The following is a 25,152-nucleotide window of genomic DNA, read 5'->3' on the forward strand; positions in this document are numbered from 1 at the left end:
TAAATATAGTTCATTCCAGGCGAAGCTGCTTCTGCCATGCTGTTGGCCTATTAAAATTTGGATCAGCATTGGTCTATGGCAGCGTCCATGTCTCTGGTTACCTTTTTCTAGCATTTTAATGTTTAGTATTCATAAACCCACAGCTCCTGCCTACTCATGATGGCTCCTGTCCTTTTTTGCATTCCCTGCCTGCCTTACTTAGGTTATTTTAGCGACTCTTCACACCTCTGCCCCCTCTGTGCATCCTCACGTGGATGAAGGAGAAATTGGGACGTCAGGAGTCACCAGATGTTATGCCATCCGCAGGGCTGCGTCTTGGGGCACAAGCCTGCCCCAGCCTCTCTCTACCCCAATCTCACTTCATCCCAGGGAATGAAATCTACTTTTAGGGGATAAACGTTTAAGGGTTTAAACTCAGTTCTGGTTGTTTGTCCAGGGTCTCCCTGTTTCTTTACTCAGGTGCAGGCATGAAATCAGGCAGCTGGCTGGGCTGTCTGTGTCTCTGAATCATGTGTGACTTCACCAGCGAAACTTGAAGCTGTACTCAGAGGTGGGAGACCATTTGGTGGTCTTTTCGGTAAATACGGCAAAAAGGAAGGAAAAAAAGAACAATGCCTAATAGATCCAACTTCTGAGTCCAAGCAGACAGTTTAACCCTTGGGTCATCGTGTTTGTATTTCACTTATTGGATTGTTAATAGATTTTCTTCATTTGTGCGAGACGTTGCAAATGATGTGCAGAGGCCGGCCGGTGCCTCCAGCGCGGAGACCTGAGGTCCACCTGTAAGGAGATGGTGTTAAAAGCTGCTGGAGTTGCTGCCTCCTGACAACATCCCAGCTGTAGACTAGCAATCGCAATTCTCGGGTGGCAGTTTTAATTATCGGCACCGCGATACCATCGGCAAGTGTGTAATTATGTGTCAGTTTCCTGGCTGTTGGGTATGAAAAGTGGAACCAGTGAAATGATGATTGTGGAAGCGGTAGACTCATATTTAAACAATTCAAAATGTGTAACTGGCAGTGTCATTAAACAGAGAGAGTCTGACCCCAGCTGTCACTTACTTTTCCTTATGCAGATTTGTTCATGCTGTCTGTCAAAAGAACTCCATGGGCTGAAATGGGACAGAGGAGGTGACATAATTCTCAGAGCGAAGAGGGCTGCTCTCCTCAACTCCGCAGAGGTATCCGTTAGCTTAAACACATACGGCCGCTGGAACTGTAAATAAACCAAGGCCATTACAGGAAATCATATAGACTTTTGCTGATGAATACACAAAAGCAGAATATCAAACAGACATCCTGGACTTAAAAAAAACATGCATAAAACCTGCCTGATTACCATACACTTAGAGCATAAGTGCCATGGTAATTAGAAGGGTTCGTTTTTGAAGGAGAAAATGAGATGATCCTATTAGGTTTCGACGAAAATTTTGAGTCCAAGATGGACAAAAGTGGGGATGCTTTTGCAAAGTGCTCAGTATCAACAATGAGCAATGTGATTGGATACAATGATGACGCAGATTTAAACTTCAGTCTGGCTTTGGCTATAAGTTGTTGGGGCCTCGCATGTTTTGCATCCAATTGAGAATACTGAAATACTTAGGCTAGATAAATGAAGGTAAAAATAGACAAGAGTGGCTTTTTCAGAAGGATGAGTTAGGAAGGAAGGGTATGCAAATTTCTGCAAACAAAATCACGTGGGTCTGCAGCCCACCGACCACACACTCACAGTGGACAGGAGCCACAGATATTTGCTCTCGAACGCCTGAATTTATGTACCTGGCATGCTGAAAAGGAGCCGGGTAACCAAGGGTTAAGTCTGCATGCATGCAAAAATAAATGAAAGGCGTGTTTATAAAATGAACTGTGGAGGTTAAGTGTGGGGGTTAAACTAACACAATGAACTGTGAACACAAAGAAAAATGTTTCTTTAATTTTTAAAATGTTTTCATTTCTCATAATAAACCAAACTTGCAATTGCATACAAACAACATTATTTCATACCCTGAAGACACTGCAATTTAAAGCTTTTGGAACTCAAATTGATTCTAGAAGCAATGCTGTAACTACAGAGGAGCTTTGGCAATTGTGATCTTCTGAAGGGCATCAAATCACACCTCTCACAGCACATTTGAAAGTAAATACGCGCTCATGCACACATAGGTAGGAGGCATTTAAAACAGGGTCAACTTTGCATTTATTTCTAGTTTCAAAGGCAAAGTTACTGATTTTCTCACAGGCTAATGGAATCCATATTAATTGCCATGGTACATTCAGATAGAAAGTAATAAATAGGCACATATTAAATCCTCTAAGGATTAATTTGTATTTTATCAGCTGTGAAAAGGGCAATTTTTTACATATCTAGACTTAAGAGGTAGCCTTATTAGGCGTTCATTGGAAAACAAATTCTGCATATATTTTGTAGCATGTTTTAAAGAGAATCATTTTTTTCTCCCTCAAAAGTAGTATAGTGCAACTAGGGAAGCAATTAGTGTTTATATCCTAGACAAACATGGTTTTGGAATTTTCTGGCTTATAAATATTTGCATGCCTGGTTAAAGGAAAGGTATGCTAGAAATGGCATGCCTGTTGCATATTTTATCATGTCGGACATAGAGAGGCTTCAGGGCTTTCAAACTATTTTGGGCCTGTCGTGGAAATTGTCCAGCTACGGTGGCCATCCTCGTTTATCTTCTAGAGGAGGACGTCACTGGGGGCTCTAACGGGCTAGTTGGGTTGGCTGTGGAGGGAGCAGGATGCAGGAGGCACTGTGGGTTCCCTTTGTCCCTCATAGAGAGGCATAGGCATTGGTGAGTTTCACCTGTACCCTCCTCGGGTGTGGCTGACGGCTCCCTGGCTCTCTCTATCTTAGGGAAGTGGGACCTTCTGAGAAGAGCTCACTTTCCTATGTCTAAGCAAGGGAAAGAAAGTGTTTCAGTAAACCTGTATTTATGATTATGCTTTCCTTTGGAAAAGGGACTTGTTTCAATGGTGCTTATCATATTTTCACCCAAGATATGTTAAGTGGTCCACTTAAATCAAGGAACCTAGAGAGGAAAAATTGTCCTCTGCAATATGCTTCCTCGAATGGGTCATCTTGTGTGATTTGAAAGGTCCCTGGAGAGAACACTGCCCCAACTTCTTCTGGAAGTCTGTTCTGCAATCTAATAGATCTTATTGTCAAATGCTTTGTTAAACTTTTACTGGAATATGTGTATTGCACTCAGCACCGGTGAATCTTGAGATTCTATCAGGGAGGCACAATCAAATTGGTCTCCCATGACTTGTTCTTTGGTTGACATGGAATGGGTTCCCCTCTGCTTCTGGCATTTTTCAGGGAGGGGAGGGACGTGGGGGCCTTGCCTTCCCATCCCATAAGCCTCCATATCAGTACCATACTCATCAAGGAGAAGAGGCTGTCTCAGGGAGCGTGGCTAGTGATTTCATTTTCAATTTTGAACAATCGTGCCACATGAATTTAAACATGCAGAGATTGCACGTGCTCACCAGTTTGCACTAGGAAAAACTAATTCGGGAATTTGCATGCATTCGCTGGAGAGCAGTGTTTGTGACGGGTGTTTCTGTGGTTCAGCCCACTTTTCCCTTTGTAGGTGATTTTGTGTGGCTGAGCTATTTTAAATCATTTTCCCTCTGCCTCTTAGTTTACTTCTGAACTGAAAAAGTTTCTTTCTGCAAATGAATAGCTACTCTGTAGGGCCCTCCCTGGGATTTTGCTGCTTCCCCCAAACTCCCTCATTCTGGAAGCTCCAATGGCCTTTTGACTAATGAGGTGACCTTAAGAGAAGTCCTTTCCTGAATGTTCGGTGTGACTGGCCACCGTGGTGACAAGTGTGAATTGCATACAGAGCAAATGGTCTCAAACAGTTGCTTCTGATGTCACTGCTTTGCCAGTAAACCTGTCCTCTTCAGGCTCTGGAACCAGATAATTTATATTACCTACCATATATTAACAGGATTCAAGCTAAGCGTTAACTGCCCATTATCAGCTGTCACTGCACAGTTAATAGTTCCCAAATACTGATGATTTTAGGCATAGGTACTTTACTGGCTACTGTAAAGAGAACATACAGGTTTAGAATTAATGAATTTAAATGCTGTGTCTTTGAGGCAAATTCCTACCAACCTACAGAAAAGAGCACGTGGCATATTTGACCCATCGTTTCCCTAGAAGATTTATTTGTTAAATGAAAGAATTAAAAGAAAAACAAGGAAAAAAGAAGGAAAAACTCACCGATAGTTTTTCCAGACTTTCTAAAAAACCCACTGTCTTCTAGATGGTCCTCAAAGTGTGGCCAGCAATGGCAACACCACCTGGGGCTTATTGCAGAAGAAGAGTCTCTGGGTCCCCCAGACCAAGGTTTGGAGAAGCATTGCTCCAGTGCCTCCCCAGGTGACCTTCTTCAGCCCCACCTGGCATGGCCGGCCAGTGGGAGCTCCTGGCTTCCTCAAATTTAGAAGAGATTCAGGCTGTAAATGGTTTCATCCTGGGGCTTCTCAAAGGTCCCCCTTGAGCAGGGGGATTGGAGCAAAGCTAGACTGCAAGGCTTGGGAGCAAAATCTTCCAGCCTCAGGCTTCACTTGGAATCTCTTGCCTCATCACGGTGTGTAAATCGTGTTGTCCATCAGGACGGTGGGACGGCGCGTGTGTCATAGCTAGAATCCTCTGTGGGAGGTGGATTCCCCCCCACTGCTTGCAGTTTCCCAATGGTCAGGACCTTGTCTCTCCTTCTCCCTCATCTCCACTTCTTGGCCTCCCCTGTCTCCACCTGAGCCCCCAATGGGGGCTCACCTTCTGGCATTCTCCAGAGCGTGGCTCCCCCAGCAGGAACAGGAGCCAGAAGGGTGTCCAGGGACAAGATGGTTCCGAGCGTCCAGGTAGGAGAGATCACTGCTGTGGTCTCCTTAGCAGTGTAGGAGCTTAACAATTTTTCTCAAACTGGGAAATTGGCTGAATGGTGGTGCATTTCATGTCAGACACTGTTATTCTGTGGAAATAATAGCAAACCCTGTCGGAGTAGGCCGTGACAGAATTTTTGGGCTGAATGTCCTCACTGGGGTCTGTTGACTTACCCATGAATTTGATGAGAATGGGTAAGACAACTGCGTGTGAAGAATATTACCAGTGATGTCACTAGAATGTCCTTGGTGACCTAAAACGGTATTTCCCCCGTGGGGGCCATTCAAAGCTCCCTGAAAAGCAACCAGCAGTGTGGAGGGTGGCACTCCCATCCCAGGGGCCCCTGCTGGCCGTGGGCCTCCAGGGCTTAAGAAACAGATGCTTTAAACTCTTGAAATACTTGGTCAACTTTTCATAGGAAAGCATGTCATTTTAAGGTGCAGTTGTGCGTAGGGTAGCATGTGTTTTGAATTACATATTCATTTTTATTTCTGTATCAAATCAGATATTTGGTACCCAGTCTATTTAATTGATGGAATAAAGCTGGATTCATTTTGTGATGATTTGCACATCATCCTTCTTTATATCCCTTTGGGTTTTGCTCTTCATGCCATGTGTTTAACTACTGGTTGCAAGGACGAGGTGTGAGTTGAATGCATCTTAAACACTGCATTCTGTGACTGTGGTCTATGTTTTTAAATATGACCAATTACACACGGAAATGACAAGAGAAACATGCTTTCTAAAGATCCAGCTATTGCATTCCTTTGTAAGTGGTATATTTGGAGAGAAACATTCTTGCCCTAAACTTTACCAATTTGGAAGGAAATTAATTGTTACCCTAGAAATCACGTCCTGAGTATATATCATCACCTAAGTATTGCTAAAAGTTTTCTTGCAACTTGAGCAAGGCTTAGCTTTTATAAGTTATGACAGCTTTGCAATTTAATATTCTTTTCTGTTTACAAAGAAAATTCACCCTTCTTACAGAAAACTCTCAAAGTCCAGAAAAATATAAAGAAGACTCAGATGCCCTCAATCCTACTTGTCGAAAGTTCTCCAGTGAAGGGCTGCATTTTTGGCTAATATAATAAGCTTTTAAAGTTTCAAGAACAGTGTCTCAAACTAGTCCAGTTGTTAAGTCTCTCATTTTAAGATATTTTTAACTTTATTTTAAAAACTTTTCATATGTGGTGCCTGGGTGGCTCAGTCAGTTGAGTGTCTGACTCTTGGTTTCTGCTCAGGTCATGATCTCCTGGGTCGTGAGATTCAGCCCCATGTCCGGCCCTGAGCTCAGCATGGAGTCTGCTTGAGATTCTCTGTCTCTGCCTTTCCCCCCTGCTTGTTTTTTTTTTTTCTCCTCTCTCTCTCTCTCTCTCTCAAATAAATCAATAAATAAAATCTTAAAAAAATATAAAGTTTCCATATGATCAATGAAATGCCCAGGATGACTGGGATTACCTTTATTCAAACATCTTTAAAATCACTGAGCGACCTGAATTTAAGCTCCATAGGAGTGCTGACAACATGTCTTATTTCATCAGGAATCTGTCCTTGTGTGGCTTGCATTCAGAGCTCATTTATCAGGGCCAGATGAAGTAGAGTAGAGGAACTGAGGCCAGCGCACTGGAGAAAGGTACAATGGTATAGGGCTGGGCCGGACTGAGGTCCGCAGCCCTGGGGGACCTGTGGGGTCGCCGTCCGAGCCAGGCAGGGCAGGGTGTGCACAGACCTCCATGCCAGCCCTGGTCACGGCCACAGTTGACTGCGAGGTCGCTGCGTCTGCCTGCTGACCCCACACCCACACCTTCTCAGATAAGGGTTCACCACACAATTGTGTGCACTTTGGTTTCTACTACGTTTGGAAGGGATGATTGGCTGGTTCCCAGGCAAAGATATTAGCTTGTTTCTCAAAGATATTTGCAGAAGCAGCTTGGATGAAATGGACTCCTTTAAAACTGTTTTAATCTCTTTAATCAGCCAATGAAAGCCTCTCCCATCAATTTTGGGGATTTTACTAAATCTCAGAACTCATCACCTAACACAAAGAATCAAGTTCAGATCAAGGCTGTGCTGATGCTGGGGCACACGGGGATGCCACACATTTAGAAGAAGAGTTGGAGCCACCCACAGGACCCACCAGGAGGTCTGTTCTGTGTCCCAGCGGTGGGAATGGCCGTGGGCTCAATGCCGGCTGCATGTCACTACCTCCTAAATACACACGTGTTCAAAAACATCTGGGCCGTTCCCCATGTTCCCTCTGGCCTTCCAAGGTATGCACTCTTGGACTCAGGATGTTTCATGGAAGAAGGACCAATGTCAATGCTCAGGTTTCAGGGAAGTCAGTCACACGTAGAAGGTTCTGGAGCATTGGACCCTTTCTCCTTTCAGGGGCAGGGGTCCATCCTATCTTGGATCTTCAGCATGGGGTGTTAGGTCAGGAATGCCACCCCCTAGCAAGCAGGGCAGAGAATGACGCCAATAAATGGAGTGGCTGTCCATGCTTTAGAGAAGCCGCAGCGTGGCTTAAATCTGAGCACCAGGCTCCAGCGCCTCGTGTGGGAGGGAGGAAGTGAGAAGGCATGTTCCCATGTTGCAGGGTGGTGATCGGGCCCTGACTTGGTACCACGTTTAGACCAGAGCCTCAGGACGCACATAAGGGGGCAAACTCAGGGAGGCAGGTGCAATGGGACACAAGCCTTAGAGACGGGTGCCCCAAGGACAGGTGGAAGCAAATGGGTTTATGTAACCTGAAGGACAGAAAGCCGAAAGGTGGACACAGGAAGAAGCTCAGGAGCCAACAGGAGAGATGTGCGCGTGCATGTTCCCGCGTGTGTGCTCCCGCATGCATGTTCACGAGTGTGTGTTCAGAAATGCGTGTTCACGAGTGCGTGTGTGTGTGTTCAAGGAATCTTTTTCATAGAAATTGGAAAAATTCGTGAAGGAAAGTTAGGTGCTGCTCTCAGAATTTCTTCAATATCCTTCAGGAAGGATACATATTTCTTTGAAAATAAGTGTATAGTCAACAGATGTCTATTGAAGGTAACTTGTACATTTGTTTTCCTCTCATACTTCATCCTCCTTCCTTCAGACCCTGACACAGGAGCCCATGTTCGTTGGCCACCTCACAGTCCTGTAACGGCCTGCATCACATTCTTGGAAACTTCCATCAAGCCTTCTGGTCCACTTCTCTGTGGTTTTCAAGTTAAGTTTGCCCTAAAGGAAAAATCAGTGCTCCCAGGTAGAAGCTGACCTCACATGCACCTCTGGTAGTATCATTTAGGAGTCCCGTTGGGTTCACATGCTTTAGTCACTGACAAAATTTTCCTGGAGTACTCTTGTCTGGTCCCAGTGTCTCCCCCAGCCTGGCGGGCAGTAAGGCGTGACTCCCTCCTGCAACCTCAGCCTGTGGTTTCCCAGCTTTGAGTTAGATGTTGAACCAAACATCCATTCCTCCGACTACGTTTGACCTGTGAACTTGGACTCCCTAGCAGCCCTGGGGTAAGTCTCCATCTGTTTGGGGGATCTGCCTTCCCACTCTTACTCCTGAGCTCTGGCTCATTTCCCTTCTCCTCCCCTGTGCCCTCCACTCCCTACAGTGTTTTGCCAGGACAGCCCGCAGATGGGTGAACCAGAGCACGTGGTCAGTCTTCTGGATGCAGCGCCCAGTCCTCGGTGGCCTCTTCTAGTTTCTTCCCCACATCATGTATTTTTCTTCATTGCTCTGCTCACCACGCTGCTTGGAGCATAGTTTTGGGAATATAATGTTCTCTAGGACCTGGGTCAAATTCTGCTGTCAAGCACCCTGCCAGTTCCAAAAATTTGTACTCTGGTTCAGTTGTGTTCCCCGTCACCAAAGAGCACATGCTCATCTCCTAGCCGATGCTCTTGGATTTCAATTTTGCATCAGTTCCCCGCTCAAATCCATCTTGACATCACTTAGTGATGATTGTGTTAAGATTTGATTGACTTTTAATTTCAAATTTTTATGAACATAAATTTGATAAACTATCATCAGAGGTAACACCTTTTATTATTTACAGTTAAGACCTCTCCTACTCTGCTTAAGGAAGAAGTATATTTGTATTTCTTGGTGGTTAGTATTGTAAATCAAGCCAGCAATTTACAAAAGGAGGTGAATTAACTCTTGGGTCACTGAAGAGTTTGTGGCATTGTAGAAGAAGCTGAAGTGAGGGAAAGAAAGGCATACAAAGGACAACATGCTGCCGGTCCTCTTAGTTGCAAGTGACTGAGTCCCTTGTCGTAACTCTTTATCCAAAAGCGGGAATTCACTAGAGTTGGTCCAGGAATATGGCTGGATCAGAGACTGACACTATGGCACTGAAAATCTGTGTTGTCTTCTTCATCTCTGGGTTCTGTTTTCTTCAGCAATGTTGGCTTCGTTCCTCCCACCCCCACATTAAACAGAAAATATGGCCACACATACCATGGTCAAAGAATGGTAGTTTTAGAGACAGAACAGCTAATGTCCCAGACAGAGCTCTGACCGAGCGGTGTGTGTCCCTTGACGACTACGGGGCCAGTTATGAGGCTGGGAGACATGGTGCTCTGACAGTTTGGGACTGCATCGGGGGCCATCCCCGTGCTGAGATGACACGATTAGCCCCACTGGCCGTGGAACCAATCCCACAAGATAAGGAGTTCTGTTCTCATGGCTGATGGGAAAACTCATGAGACAAACAACTCTCTAAGCATCAAGGACCAGGAGAGATGCAACCTTTATACCTCTGAAGAGCTGAGCTGTGGGCGACACAAAGATTTCAACTCTGTCATTTATATAAAGTGATGCATTTCACGAACATTTGTTTGAATATCACCTGTATCTTGTGACTTGGATTAGTACCTTTATTTACCTAAATTCCAAACACACTTGGTTGCATTATATCACATTTCACCTTGGCTGATGACACCTATTCATTAATTAACCCCTCATTGGACCTAGCCAGTAAATAAAAGGATATGTTACAACTCCTGAGAAAATCGTGCTTTCCTTCATAAAATCTTGGGACATGAAATTGTTACCTCTGCCCTTATAGACTGAACCCAACCCCAGGTTAACCCAACAGGTGAATCTCCCTGCTTCTTCGGTTCACCCGCTATTAACTCAATATCAAATCAAAGGATTCCTTAGCACTGGTTAGGAATTATTTTGGTGGTGCATGAATATCTCCAGAACCTACTGCCTTCTGGAACTCATACCTGTGCATGCGGACACCCACATAAACACACATACGTGTGCTATGTGTTCTGGTGTACTTCTAAATGGATTTGACAATGTATATGTCTTCCTAGCAATTTTTTGTTGTTTCAAAATTCTGCAATGCTGTTATTTTTTTCCCTCCTGTTACACAGAAGAGATGAGTTTCCCTTCCCCTGCCCATGAGCTGGATTAATAGTTAATGAAGCCTTGGGAGGAGGAATAAATTCTGTGGGGTGTGATCAGAGATTAGTCTTTTCAAACACAGCTAAACATTTTGTCCTGGTTTAGCTGCTCGCTGGTCTCCTGCTGGGCCTCCTGCAGAGACCATGGTGTTAGAGCATGGATCCCACTCCCTGCCCTGGGCAGCAGAACTGAGATTCCTGGTGGCAGTGTGGACACAGACGGTGCCTGGGATGGGTAACCTTCCTGTGCTGGAGCCTTCTGCTGACCAGATGGTGGCCAGACCTGTCATTCTCAGGGACTGTGTTTCACTCTCTTGCCATGGGCAGGAAGTCATCGGCCTACTAAAAGAAGTGGATCAGAAAGGGAAGCCATGAAAACATCTTCCTGGTGGCAAAGTCACCGGAGGAGTCTGGGCAGGGCACTGGGCAACTTGGAGAACATTGACCCTCCAGAGACAGGAACCCCAATAGCCTCCTAGCAAAGGGAATAGTGTCAAAGTCAATGGGAAAAGGTCCTTGAACTTGCAACCCACAACTTGGGGAGGATGCAGTGTGTGGAGGTGGGTATGGTGGCCCTCACACTCGCTGTTGGGAGGGAGGTTCTGGGACTCAGTGCTCCTTCACTAGTGGACACCTGGAGACATGGGCTCTGCAAAGGACACAGTTCAATTTCCAGGCAGTTGAGCCCAGGAGAAACAAGGGGTCTCTCCATTCCCTGTGTGAAGTGCAGGTGCAGAGAATGCCAGGCTGCCCTTGCCAGGAAGCTTATGATGCTGAAGAGATGCCAGGATACCCACAGAGGATATGCATACAGTTCTGGCTCCCTTGTGCATAAAGGGAATTCCCTGGAAGGACCTGGGGGCATCTAGGATGAACCAGTCTCTCCAGAATACCAGCAACAGGAAGCAAGAGGGTGTTCTGCACGCAGGGGCCTCTGACATGATGCAGATGCCTCTGCTTTCAGGAGAAAAACTCCATAGTGTCTATTTTCAGATTCCTGGGAAGGAGGGTTTGACGTTACCCACTGGGGAGGAGGTGATGCTTCTGAAGGACACCTGGGTGCTATTGGGAAGGGCATGGATGGTGGACAGCCAAGAGCCCCAGACATCCAGCCTGCGGCCCTTGGAAATGGTTTTCATTCAGGTCCTTCTGGAAGGGATTACTTTTCCTGGAATTCTGTGTTGTTGTATTTTTTTCCCTTGCATTTTGCCTTGGATTCACAGTAGGGATGTCCTTTGATCCAGAGGGCCTGCCTCCTCATGAAGTGTCAGGAACAAAGTCGTCACCCAAATGGCACATTGCGCATTTCCACCAAGACCCTGGAGCTGGCTCAGAGGCTTAGGTCAGCATGCGATTTGCTGAAAGAACACAGGGGTTGCGCTGTGCCTGGCTGGCTCATCAAGGGGACACCTTTCTATTTGTGCTTTGCCACAACTGGGCTGTCTTTGCCGAGGAAACGTAGCCATGGCCCCAGAAGCCGGAGCAGGTCAATACTGGCTTCTGGGTGGAGTAACTTTCCAATATCATTACTGCAGGCTGGAACCCTCTAGGAAGGTTGACTTCCACTGCCTGCTAGCGAGGAGCATTACCATTTGCCACTGTTCAAAAGCGAAACGTGCCACTGGGAAGCTGTGTGGCTCTGGATGAGTGACTTTTTTCTGTTTCCTCCTCTATGAAGTGGACGATTTGACATGCGGAGGGGCAGGGCTGTTTGGCCCAGTCTCCCCGGCCCTTCTCACTGGGCACCGGGGTGGATGGATGGATCGAAGAAGGGAGAAACCCAAGGGATTATCAAACAATCAGTCCCACTGGAGAAGAAGGAATGAGAAATTGTTTGCAAGCGAAAACAAATATAATATCATTGAACTCCACCCAGTGATACAGCCATAGGGCAATTAAGTAATATGACTTCTTGGGATGCACATGAAAATAAACAGGCACATCTCAACGTTTCATCTGTGATACATATGAAAGGCATTATTACATGCCAAAAGACTAGGAAACAAGACAGATATTAAATCACTGGCCTCTGTGTGAACTTACAAATATTTTTAATTTTCGAAGTATTTAAACCAGTAACTTTCATAAACGAAGTTATGACAGTTTGACAGGATAGAGAAGTCACCAAACAGGACAAATATTTTCATAATGGTTTTGCTTTTTTCATTCCTTTAAATATCAAGTAATAATATTTTTAATGTTTTTGTAAACATGAGATATTTTAATGCTTGAAAAATTGTATCTCATAAATAAGCTTTATTATCTGTCAAAAAGGATGAAAATATAACTTTACATTTCTGTTTTAAAGTAATTTTAGTGCCTATTAGCTATAAAGTAACAGTTATATATAATTTAGAGTATGTAGTCACTCGAAACAACTTGACATTTTCACACAAACAGAGAACCGTAATAATAGTCTTGGGATTTCATTGGAAGTATGCACCACTACAGGATATTAAAATAACTTATGGTGCACTGTAATTCTTGTTTTGTATTTGTCCAAGTAGTTGTGAAGAAGGCAATAAAGTAGTAAAATAAAAACCTAAGCTCCAACTCCAGCTAAGCTGCATTCTTAAAGTTACAGTCATCTTTTCAAATTAAGTGTGATTAACCTAGTTGACATTTCTTGGTGTCATCTTTGACTTTTTCTTTCCTAATAATATTTTGTTTCAATGGCCAATTCTCTTTATCTTAGCTTATTATTCAAGACACCATAATTGCTCTAAGATAAAAATGCTGATGGCGTGCAGTAGTGATTCTGCTCATAACTGACAAAGGAAATTACTTGTTGCTTTTAAGAGGCTCTGGACATGGGAGAAGATTTTGCTCTGGCTAAGACAAGCAAACCAACAAAAGCAGAACTATATTGTTTTAGTTTGAGCATATAAGCAAAGATACATTAGGTAGTCGACCAGTGTATGGCTGAAATCATTTCACAAACTGGAATGTATACATGGAATATGCATATAAATGAAAAAGAGAACAGTAAATCATATTCTGCTAGCTTAAAAGACAGATATTTGGATGTACTCTGGTTTAAAATCTATCTTGGAGGAATCTGTGAGAGGAGTATTTTGAGACTATTGTAAACCAGATGTAAGGACAATATTTAACCTACTTAAGAGAGAAAATCATTTACTGCATCATTTATAGAGCTGACATATAATTATGCTTGCCTCATTAAAGCATGCCCAACATTACCCTCTTTCTGGCAACGCGTATCCCCGTATGCCCTTGAATAGAATGAAAAGGCATTTCTTTAGAATACTTCTTAATTGTACTTTTGCATTAATTTTGATTGGCCTTTTGCCCACTGATAAGGTCTCAGTATCATTTGCAGTGGCCATACAATAAATGAAAATTCTTTCATGATAACTAACCCTATACTTCAATATTATTCCAGAGAGAGACCAAGGAAAAAAATAATTTTTGTGTGGTTAAAGATGGGTGCCATTTGTAATCTACATAGTGCAGTTAAAACCACTCAAGGATTTGACTTCTGTTAATTTTAATTGAAGTGGTATGCGGGTAGGGATTAGGTGAATGCGCAGATGTGCACAAAAATTAATATGAACCTGGAGAAATGTCTTTTCTCCATAAAAGGACTGACCAAATGTTCACAGATGGAATTTGAGAGGACCCTTATTGAATAAACCAGTAGGGCTCACTTGGGTCATTTCTGTAGCAATTCCATATACTTTAGGTTGGAAAAGACATGCCCCTTTCTTTTTCTTTATAAATTATTCTCATGCCTGATCAGTTAATGTCTTTAATTTGCATTAGTGCACCTAAATGAAAGTAAGAACAAATTAGTCCTATAAAGGTACTTTATAGATGATGGTTTAAGGAGGTTGGCAGTTCTCAGCTAACAGATATTTATTAGGAATATTAACCACAGAAATCTCTGGTGTCACCTGAGATGTTGGGGATAAAATAAAACAGGAAAGAAAAGAACAGGAAGCAGTTTTTGGAGTTGTTTGAAACTTTTCAAATGTAAGAAGTTATGAAGAAATTGGAAATGTGAGGCAAGAAAACTGAAAAAAAAAATACAGGTATTTCTTTCTGGTATTTCCAAACTCTAGTGCAGTGACTGGCTCAGATCAGGTGTGCAATAAAACATTTTGAATAAACAAAGGAAGATGGATTTATATATTACATTTTTAATTTTAAAGCAGATTTTTCAGTGCTTCTAAATAAATAATAAAGCAATGCTATACAAGCTCAAAAGAGTACCGCCTTAAATTTCAATAATAATTAAAAATGTTAAAGCATGGTGTGTCACTCTCTGCAGCATTCTGTATAAAGAAGAGCAGCAAAAACTGAAAATTAAAACAAAATCCCACAATAGCCAATGTGAAAAGATTTTAATTCTTAAGGTAGGTCTGATAAAATTTTGAAGATAGGGAAATATAACATTAAGCATAGGCTTAATAAAGATGATTATTAATCACTTCCTATAGGGAGATGCACTTTGATATCTGCCCTTCCTTACTTTCTGTAATTCGTTCATAAAGCAGATGAGACATTCACTGCAGAGGGGAGCCCTTTGCCTAGATAAATCCCTGGGCCCAGCAGGTGGAAGACATCAGGCTCTGCTTGGAGGCGCTGACATCGGCCCTTTCTTGCTGTCAGGAGGGCTCATCTTGTCCCTCCAAGAGTCCATCAGCCCAGAAGCAGGTAGTTTTACCTCAACGAAATCATCCATGTTGTACCTTTAAAAGGTATTTTCTTGAGTCCCTGTTGCAGGCCCAGGTGAGGGGACAAGGCTGTGGTGACCTTGCATTTACTTGAAGACTTCGGGAGGAAGAACCAGGTTAAACTTTCTGACTCCCTGGCCAATGCTCAGGCTATTGGACTAATTAACTTATCTGTTAAAGATTACATTTTCTCTTCCCAAAATGTAGGCAGTCCTGATAAATCTAGATACATTTGACATAATTATGAAGAGTTTCAAATATCTTTTTTATGAATTTCGCAATTCTCCCAAATTCTCCCGCTGAAATATCATTAACTTGCGCACAGGGGTCTGAGTTGGTAGGTCTGACGTTGGCGGAGATGATGAATTGAATTCCGAAGGGATCATGGAAGTCAGAAAGATCCAAAAATGGTTCATCATTTCCACCCATATATTTTGCTAATTGGATGAATGTTTTAATTTGATTTTTTTCTATCATGTAAAAGTGATCTGATGGAGACCCTCCTGACTTTCCTGCCGTCTGCCAGGACTTGGGTCGTCCTTGTTTGATAACTCTAGGAAATGAGCAAACCAGTTTCTTCCAGGCGAACAAGTGAACTCTGATTCTGGGTCATGGAATCTAGGAGATTTTAGTAAACTTGGGTCCCTGCTGCCCCCAACTCGCCCCACAGCTCATAAGAGCTGTGGCCCTTGGACAGATGACGTCACACTGTGTGTCCATGACTCCTGCGTTGCAGCAATACCCCGTTCTCTCAAGATAACATCAGGTTCTGAGAGGAATAATAGCGATAACTTTAATATACTCTGGTGTGTATAAATGATCACACCATTTGCAAACTTTAGCCATTGTCTTGATGACAACTTATGCACAGCTGCTGTCCGCATCCAACCCAACAGGCTGCCGTAGCCTCAGGTAGAAAACAGAGACAGGTATTCAGGGTCAGCGAAGGCCAGTCGGATGGCTGGGAATGTCACCCACTCCTGGAAGGGAGGTGATATCTCTACTTCTTGATCAGAATATTGAGGAGCAGGGAGAGACTCCCTTCGGTGAATAATTTATTATGTTCCTTATTGTCTCCTGTTTAAAAATCCAAGCAGAGCAATTCTGAGATACAACATTAGCTCCTAATGGACTTTCCTATTTTTTTTTTTTCCAGGAAAGAGGAGACTCGCATAGGTATGTGCTCTTTACTCTCCTTGACTGCTGGACTCTTATTAGAGTTAAATTTATTGCTCTGTGTCAGCGTAACAGTTACAACAAGCTTGGTTGTGCTGCAGTAACAAATAGCCCCCAAATTCCAGAGGCTTAAAACAACTAACATGTATTTCTCGCTTATGTCAGATGCCTGTCCAAGGTTGACCGGGACCCAGGCTGGCACAGCAGCTCCTATCTGGGATGCCGTCCATGCTCCTTTCATGGCAGAGGAAAGAGAATGTGGTGAAGCATGCACTCAGTCTTCAGGCTTTTATAGGAGGTGACATGTCACTTTCATTAACATCTCATACGATTCTGCTAATTTTCACATTTCACGGGGTAGAAGACTTGCAATCCTACTGTGTGGCTGGAAGGAGAAGGAGCAAGCATGTTTCTGAATAGCAGGAGACCTGTGACAGGCAGGAGAGTTCTCACCCTGCCTTCCTGGTATAATAACATCTGTGTCTCATTAAGCTTGGTATCTACTTTGAATTTTTAATGGAAATGTCACGTTTCAGATGGTATTTGATGTTATAGATTGCTTTAAATATTTTGAAGCTATGCAACATAAATTACTAAATATTAGTAAATAGAGTAATATTAAATTCAACTATTCACTCATTGGTTCACTTCAGATCCTACCTCAGGACACCTCTTCCTTCATTTCTGTAAAAGATAAACCCTCTGATTTTTGTAGCTTAGTTCCAACTTTATCTCCTAATGCCCCTTTGGTTTGATTTTGACCAGCTCAGTAAGATGGAGGTGAGCTCAGAGTTTGAGGAAAATTTTGTATTTGTTCAGGCAGATTAATGAAGTAAAGAAAGAGATGAATGGTGATGGCCTATGGGCATATCAGTTTAATTTTTGCAAGGTACAGAATGTCTTTCGAGGTCAGGTGAAGTGTGCACGTATGTGTGGGTGTGTGTGCACACGCATGCCCCGCATGTCAATGGGGATAGAATAATGAACAGGACAGGCAGAGCCGGTACACTCAGGGAGCTTAGCATAGAGGGAGACACAAGTAAATACTCATTTAACGCACCTCCTGAAAAGCTGGCAATTTTCAGGCAGTCCAGATGTTGGGTCAGGAAAAAGGCAGCTATGATTGGAGAGGCCCTGGAGAGTAGATTTAGCCGCGCACAGGACTTGGGGTGCAGGGAGGGCCTGCCGTGGGGAGATGCACGGTTCAGGATGAAGAAACAGTGAGTGCAGACTTCTGGAGACAAAGAAGAACATTACACAGCCACAGCAGAAAGCAGTAACTACTCCCCACAGGACTGATGTACACACAGAGGAGATAGCAGTGTCTGGGAGTGGGAAACAGTCCTGGGGCCTCTGGTGGCCTGGACACCCGACTCCTCTGCTTACAGGCTGTGTGATGCAGGGAAGTTACTCAACCCCTCTGTGCTTTTGTTTCTTCCTTTTTAAAATGGGTATCAGGGGCGCCTGGGTGGCTCTGTTGGTTAAGCGTCCGGTTCTTGGTTTCTGCTCAGGGCATGATCTCAGGGTTGTGGGATCGAGCCCTGCGTTGGGCTCTGCCCTCAGCACTGAGTCTGCTGGGGATTATTTTCATCTCCCTCTCCCTCTGCTCCTCCCCCTGCTCATGTGTATGCGAGTGCTCACTCACTCTCTCTCTCTCTCTAAAATAAATAAATAAAATCTTTAAAAATAAATAAATAAATAAGTAAATGGGAATGATAAGAGTAAGTTCCTCACAGGTTGTTACAAGGATTCGATGAGTCAGTGTAGACAGAGTGCTTAGCACGGACTCTAGAGCAGAGCAAGCACTTGACCTGAGCCAGCTGCTGGGTCTTCACTGTGTAGCACAACCAAGGGCAGTTGTGAACTCATGTTAAGGACCGGCTTTGGCAACGGTGGGGGATGCTGGCCATTTTCCCCTCAGGAACACAGGACACACACACAGTACTGTTGTTTGAAAAGCTTCCAACCTGCTGCATTTCCCAGAATCCTGTGTAGGTTAGGAAAATTTGGAAACTTGATGACAAAAAAAAAAGCCACAAAAATAAATTTTTTTTCTATATACAAAAATAAATCATGTTCATTGTAAAACTTTTGAAAGTCAAAGAGAAGACAGGACGCTAGCCTGAGACATACTCTGCATGGCTTTTCATACCCTCCCAGTCTCTTTTCAAGGCATGAGTGTAGTTGAGTAAAGTATTTTGGTAAAGTATTACCAAAGTGTAATCATATTTTCTGTTCTGTTTTCTGATGTGCGATTTACACTTGACAATAGATTGTGACCATTGCCTCACGGGGGTAAATACTAAACATAATCTAAACATAAATCTAAAAGACAGAATAGATGCTAGTCTATCAGAGACAAGTGACAACATCCATGTGAGCAGCCCCAACTGGACACTTTTTGCCATTATAAATATCATCGTGGTGAACGACAAGGCACATAATTAGTTGCAATTACCTTTGCATCTCCCCTAGGCAGACTTCTTAGAAGTGGAATTCCCTGGTCAAAGGTTATGTCCAATTTAAAACATTTTATAAAATTGCATTTCAGAAAGATTGCATTTAAAACAATTCTCATGAGTAATGCATTTCCCCTGATTCTCACTCGTACTGGGCACTTCGTGTTCTTTAATTTTTATAGATTTGATGTCAGAGAAATGATGCTTTATTGTTATTTTAATGTGCATTTCTTTGATTACAAGAGGTAGAACTTTTTATTACCACATATATTGGCTCGCTGGCATTATTCTCTTGTAAATTGCTTGATTCTGGCCTATTTATCTAATGGAGTGTTTATGTTTTTTTTATTAATTTGCAAGAGTCTTTTACAGATTAATGATATATGCTTACCCTATATCTTGCAAGTGCTTTTCCCTTTTTTAGTATTCATTTTATCTTCTGTATATAAAATTTGTGTGTTCAAAATTATTACCACTTTATTTTTTTTAAAGATTTATTTATTTATTTGAGTGTGTGGGGGGGAAAGGGGGGCGGAGCAGAGGGAGAGGGAGAGAGAGAGAGAGAATCTCAAGCAGACTCCTCGCTGAGCATGGAGCCCAATTCAGGCTTGATCTCATGACCCTGAGATCATGACCTGAGCTGAAACCAAGAGTCAGATGTTCCACCAACTGAGCCACCCCGGGACCCCGAAACTACCACCAGTGTAAGAGTATTCTTGTGTTCACGTGTTCATGCACACCATCTTCACTCCCCTCTCCCAGTTCAGGTACAGCCTCGTTTTCCTCATCTTATGTGGTGTATTTTTTATATTTTACTTTAACAAATCCACCAGGAATTAATGTTAGTTTTCTGAGAAGGGGGATTTGACTTATTTTTTTTCTAATTAGTCATTTGAACGTAAGCCATTTCTCCTGTGCTCTGAGATGTTATTTGCTGTGATTAGAAGTCCCACACGCTCTGCGACTTTTGAGCACCAATGGGTCTGTTCTCCTACCATCGCTGCCCTGTATCAACTCTTGCAAGTTTACAGCTCATCTTCACAAGTTCCTCTCCTTCTGCCCCAAACATTTTTTTTATGTTCTTGCTTACTTATTTCTTAGGTTAGTTTTAGAACCCTTTTGTGAGGAAAAACAATCCCATTTGGAGTACAAATTAGATTGCGAAGATCAGACATATTGTCATACTTACACTATTCATTTTTCTCCTACTGAACATGACAGGGCTCTTGAATAAAGTCTTCCTGCTTGACCCTCCACTGATTTTGCAATCGACTTTAAACATTTTTGTTAAAAGCGTTCCTTGGTATTCTATGACTTTCGTTTCTCTTGTGAATGCACTCCTTGGTATAATATTTTCTTTTTATTGCTCCTATTTAGGAAAAGATGTAAGTGTTCTGTACTTACTTCCATCCGACCAATTCTAGCTTATCTAATCAGTTGTAGTAGATATTGTGCAGCTCATTACTTTTCTCCTAATACAGACAATCCACGAATACTCATATTTTTGTGTTATCTTTTCTAACATTTACTCCTATTTTTTTCCTACACTTATAAGTTGGCTAGAAAGGCAGCTCATTTCTGATTTTTAAAAATCTTTCTTTACAATTTTATCAGGAAGGATGTTAAAGTGCATTTCTATTGGGTCAAGGGAATATCTTATTATTTCTGTTTTATCCATGCATTTCAAAGCCATTTAGAGAAAAAAAAGACATTATTTTCTCTTTTGCTCTGTTGATATGATTAATTATATTACCGGCTTTTCTGGGATTAAGCCATCTTTGCCTTCCTGAAATAACTACAGTTTGGTCATTTCTAAAATGTGTTTATTTTTTCATTTCACTTAGATTTTTGAAGCTGTTATCACAGGTTTCTGCACAGAATGTCCTCTTACTGTCCCCACATAGCCTAATTTATGGTTGTCTCCTTTCTCCTTCCAAAAGTGATATATTTGTGTTTTCTCTACTTTATCAGTGCTTTATATTTTTAATTTTTGTTATTAAATTAGAACAAGTAAGACAACTTAAAATTATGGGAAGAAAGAGCTAGTAGTTTTCCTGACCCCTCTCCATGCTCCCATTCCTCCCCTTAACCAATCGGGTCGTCAGTGTCGTCTCAAGGTAACTTGGTCTATCTTCATGCCTGTGTCTCTGCACATCCATGATACACATCTATATATATATCTTGATTTTGCTTTGTTTTGTCTTACAAAAATGAGACCACGCTATAATGTGATGTTTGTGAGCTAATGATGCATCATGAGTATCCCCTGGGATAATGAACAAGGCAAAACAGCTTCCTTAAAAGAATCATTTACTATTCTGTAGTGTTTTGTGATAGGATAGTTTACTTAAGCGTGCCTCTACTGAGGAGCATTAGGTTATTTTCAGTTTTCTTTTCTTTTCTTTTCTTTTTTTAAACAAAACTGTGCAGTTATACAGATGAATATGTATGCTGGGATGTTTATCTTATAGGGTAAATTTACAGAAGTAAAAATGTCTGATTAAAAGGAAATGTGAATTTGATATTTTATAGATAATGCTAGTTTGGTTGAAGAAATTTTGTAATGATTCATTCCCCCATCAGCACTGTAGGAGAATGTCCTTTTCCCAACATTTTTGCTACCACCAACTATTCCTGATATTCAAGACTTGTGCCAGTGAGGAGGCTGGGAGAGGGAACGGGATCACTTCTTTGATTCGCTTTGCATGACCTTGATGACATATTGACTAGGTATGTGGATTTCCTCTTCTGCTAATTGTTGATTCAAATGTCCATTTCTCCACTTGTTCTTCACTTTTCTCCTTATAAATTTGTAGCTTTTAGTAACTCAGGGATATTGATGTTTGTTTATTAGATGGGTGATCAGAGAGGTCCATCATCTGTATTTCTATTTTGTTTGTTTTATCTTAGGGCATACTGTTTAAAAAAATATTTACAAGGTGAAATTAATCCCCTCTTTCTTTTATTGCTTCTGAGTTTGCATTCTTGGGAAAGTTTTGCTAGTCTCACGGTTGTGTAAATATTATCTTAAAATTTAGTGTAACATTTGATACATTGTTTTATTCATTCTTTCCCAAATGAAGCTGGCCAAAATAACTTATCCACTTCATGTCATTTTAAATTAAATTTCAGATGGGCTACAATTTAAAGAAATGGTCTTCACAAAGAACTAGATTTTGGATTCATCATATCAATTTTTATGTGTTTTAATTTATTGATACCTGATTTATTTAGTGTACTAGGTACTCGCTCCTATTCTGGTTTCGAAGTTAAAAGCTTAATTCATCAGATTTTATTAATTTTTAAATAATTATTAGGCTACGAATTGATGCTGGAATTGTTTCACAGATGAAAAATAACTTTGCTGGGTTATATTTTTAGATCATGGCTTTTTTTCCTCCACTGACATCTGTAGATGCTGCTCCCTCTCTGGCATTTCATGTCCCAGTGGATGGATCTGGGGCCATCTTTTGTTGTTTCTGTGCAGGTGAACTCTGGGTTGTCTTGCTGACAGCGGGGTGCTCTCTTCTTCCTCACATTTCCATCACTTGCTAGGGAGTATGTAAATACGCCTTTCATCTGTGGTTTTTACATGAAAACTGTGGACTTTTGTAATCCACGAATCCAGATTGCTCTTATTGTTGTGCTGTTTTCCTTCTGGAGAGTAACCTGTTGGTAATTGCTTTTGTTCTTTGGCGGGATGGGTGGCACACAACTGCCACACACACACACACACACACACACACACACACACACACACACACTAGACTACCAGTTTATTTCTGTGTGTTCAGACTCTGTTTTCTGTTCTCATTTCTCACGTTCTTTTTTTTTTTTTAAACCATCATTTCATTGCTTTGTCCTTTTCCACTGTTGAAAAGAATCTCAGATCTGTATGCCTGATTAACAGTTACAGGTCTGTTGCTCGGTCTACAACATGGATTTGAATCCCGTTGTTGCAGTTTAAATCTTTGTTGTTTCCCTCTCTGTACTCATTTCTCTCCCTGTTCATCTCTGCCTTTCATCTCGTTTTCTAGTCTCTCTCGTTTTGATCTCTGTCCTTTCTCACTGAAGATGCTATTCTAACTCTCTGAGTATGCTAAATAGTTCCCGGAGTTTACTTCTGATGTTTGTTGCCGTTCACGTGCGGGACATTCTTTCTCTGAGTTGAGGACGACATTCACGTCGTTGCCTTGTGCTGTCCTTGTGACGTTGCTTCTTGTTGTAGTTTTCCTTTTCATTCATTCTTGAAAAAAGATGAAACGCAAGAAAGAAAGAGCTCCCAATGCCGGTGTCTGAGCTGCCCTGAAAGGGAGCTGAGCCAGGCGAGGGGCTGTAGTGGTGGCTGTAGGAGGTGGCGTCCAGGGCTTGGCATTTAGCTAGGACAGGTGCCACCATCCAGCGAACTTCTGACCTACTTCATGTCCCTTCTTCCTACCTGGTGTGCCAAATGGACATGGCCCGGAAAACCTGATCCCAGCTTCTGTTCTTCCTGCCCTCCTGCACCGTGCTTCTTAGACCAGGATACAGGGCCCAACCACGGGTTCCACAGCCTCTCCTCTCATTTTCTGGGAATCCCTGACTTTTAATTCATGTAAGAGAGCTGTCCGGCTTCTCTTCATGAATTCCGGTGGAGGTGGTGGGTCGACCCTCCTCCCACTGGTGCAGCTGGTCTCGTGAATCAGTCCGAGTTGGTCAGGAGGACAAGCCTGGAAAACGGAGTCTTGAGGGTTTATTTTCTAACGAGTGCTCCCTTTGCCTCACATTTTGTGGAGGTTTTGCCTCTATTCTGCCAGCGAGCTTTTAATCCATCTTAATTTTCAGTGGTGGTGCTATGTACAGGCAGGCCTCGTTTTACTGCGCTTTGCTTTACTGGGCCTCCCAGATAGTGTGTGTTTTACAAATTGACAGTCTGCGGCAATCCTGCATCCAGCAAGTCTATCAGCACCATTGTTCCGACAGGGTTCGCTCACTTCATGTCTCTGTGTCACATTTTTGTAATTCTTGCAGTATTTCAAACTTTTTCATTATTCTTATATTTGCTAAGGTGATCTGTGATCAGTGATTATGACTTGCTGAAAGCTTGGATAATGGTCAACATTTTTTAGCAATAAAGTATTTTTAAAATAAGGATTGTACTTTTTTTGGACACAATACTATTGCATAATTAATAGACTACAGTGTAGTGTAAACACAACTTTAATAGGCACAGGGAAACCACAAAATTCATTTGACTCGCTTTCTTGCAGTGGTCTAGAACCGAACCTGTGATATCCAAGTTACGTCTGTATCTTTTAATATCACCCTATAAGTATCTTCATAGATAAAAATCATTTATTTAACAAACATTTTTTGAGAACTCATCATGTACTAGTTTATGGGGATATATTCTTTTCAAGACAGGGTTAAAGATAGATACAGGCTATGTCAGGGTTTTTAGCTAGGTGCCATTTTAAATCAGAGGAATAAAATGGTGGTATATTTAAAACACCTAGAATGCTCCCTGCAATATAGTAGGGGCAAAATATTCTTTTCTCCTCTCTTCTACCCCACTCCTGTCTGGATGTGAGGAAGCCAGACTTCACATTCTGTTTGCCTGCTCATAACTGAAGAGGTAGAAGGAAATGCAATGCCCCATGGGAAGACATCACCGGTGAATGCGGCGGGGGGCGGTGAATGTGGGGCACATATTCTGAGGCCAACAACTGGTGATTCCATCGATAGGAAAACCCTTGATGTGCCCACACTATGTTGATCAATAAATCTGAAATCTTCATGATAAATAACAATAATCTCATAATTTTATTTTAGACAAAGGGAGAAAATAAAGCAAATGAGTCTCAATTTTGACATCAAAATGTTTCAAGACAATAAAACCCAGAGTTAGTTTTGTCTAAATAAAGGATGAGTGTACCAGTTGAGGGTGTAAGTCCTGGGAATAGAAAAGTAAGCAGACCGACTGTCAGCTGAAATATGATAAGAGAATCCATGTTTTTAAAGATATGGTGTTGTAGTTCTTAAAGGTAGTGGTTAGATAAAGCAAAGGATGGGAGCAAGTCCAGTTCCCTTTGGGAGTCCCGATGACAATGTAACAGATGACTCCAGATGACAGTGTTGAGGAGGAATGGAAAGAAATTATATTAACAAACTGTTGTTGATGGTTATAATAAGATTTAAGCAACCAAATAACCGAACCTGAAAGACTGGCATATTTTTCAAGATGATTTAGAAGGATGCTAACATGGAGGATGTCAAAAGCCGCAGTTATGTCTGAACTCATTTCGGGAATGGATTCCTGGCATCGATGCACCCAGTATGTTATCAGGTCTTGATGAGGGCATTTTAGTACAGGACCAAAATTGGACTAACCTCCTAAAACACATCATTGTCATTTGGACGTGTTTCCTCCACATCACTATTACTGATTTGAATTACAGTAGCCATTTTTTTTTATAACAGGGATTAACAGTTTTTAAAAAATCCAATATACCTAAAGA

Source organism: Eumetopias jubatus, unplaced genomic scaffold (genome assembly GCF_037043125.1).
Source record: "Eumetopias jubatus isolate StellerSeaLion01/CBP00866 unplaced genomic scaffold, mEumJub1_p1.0 scaffold_17, whole genome shotgun sequence".
In the NCBI taxonomy this organism is placed as follows: Eukaryota; Metazoa; Chordata; class Mammalia; order Carnivora; family Otariidae; genus Eumetopias; species Eumetopias jubatus.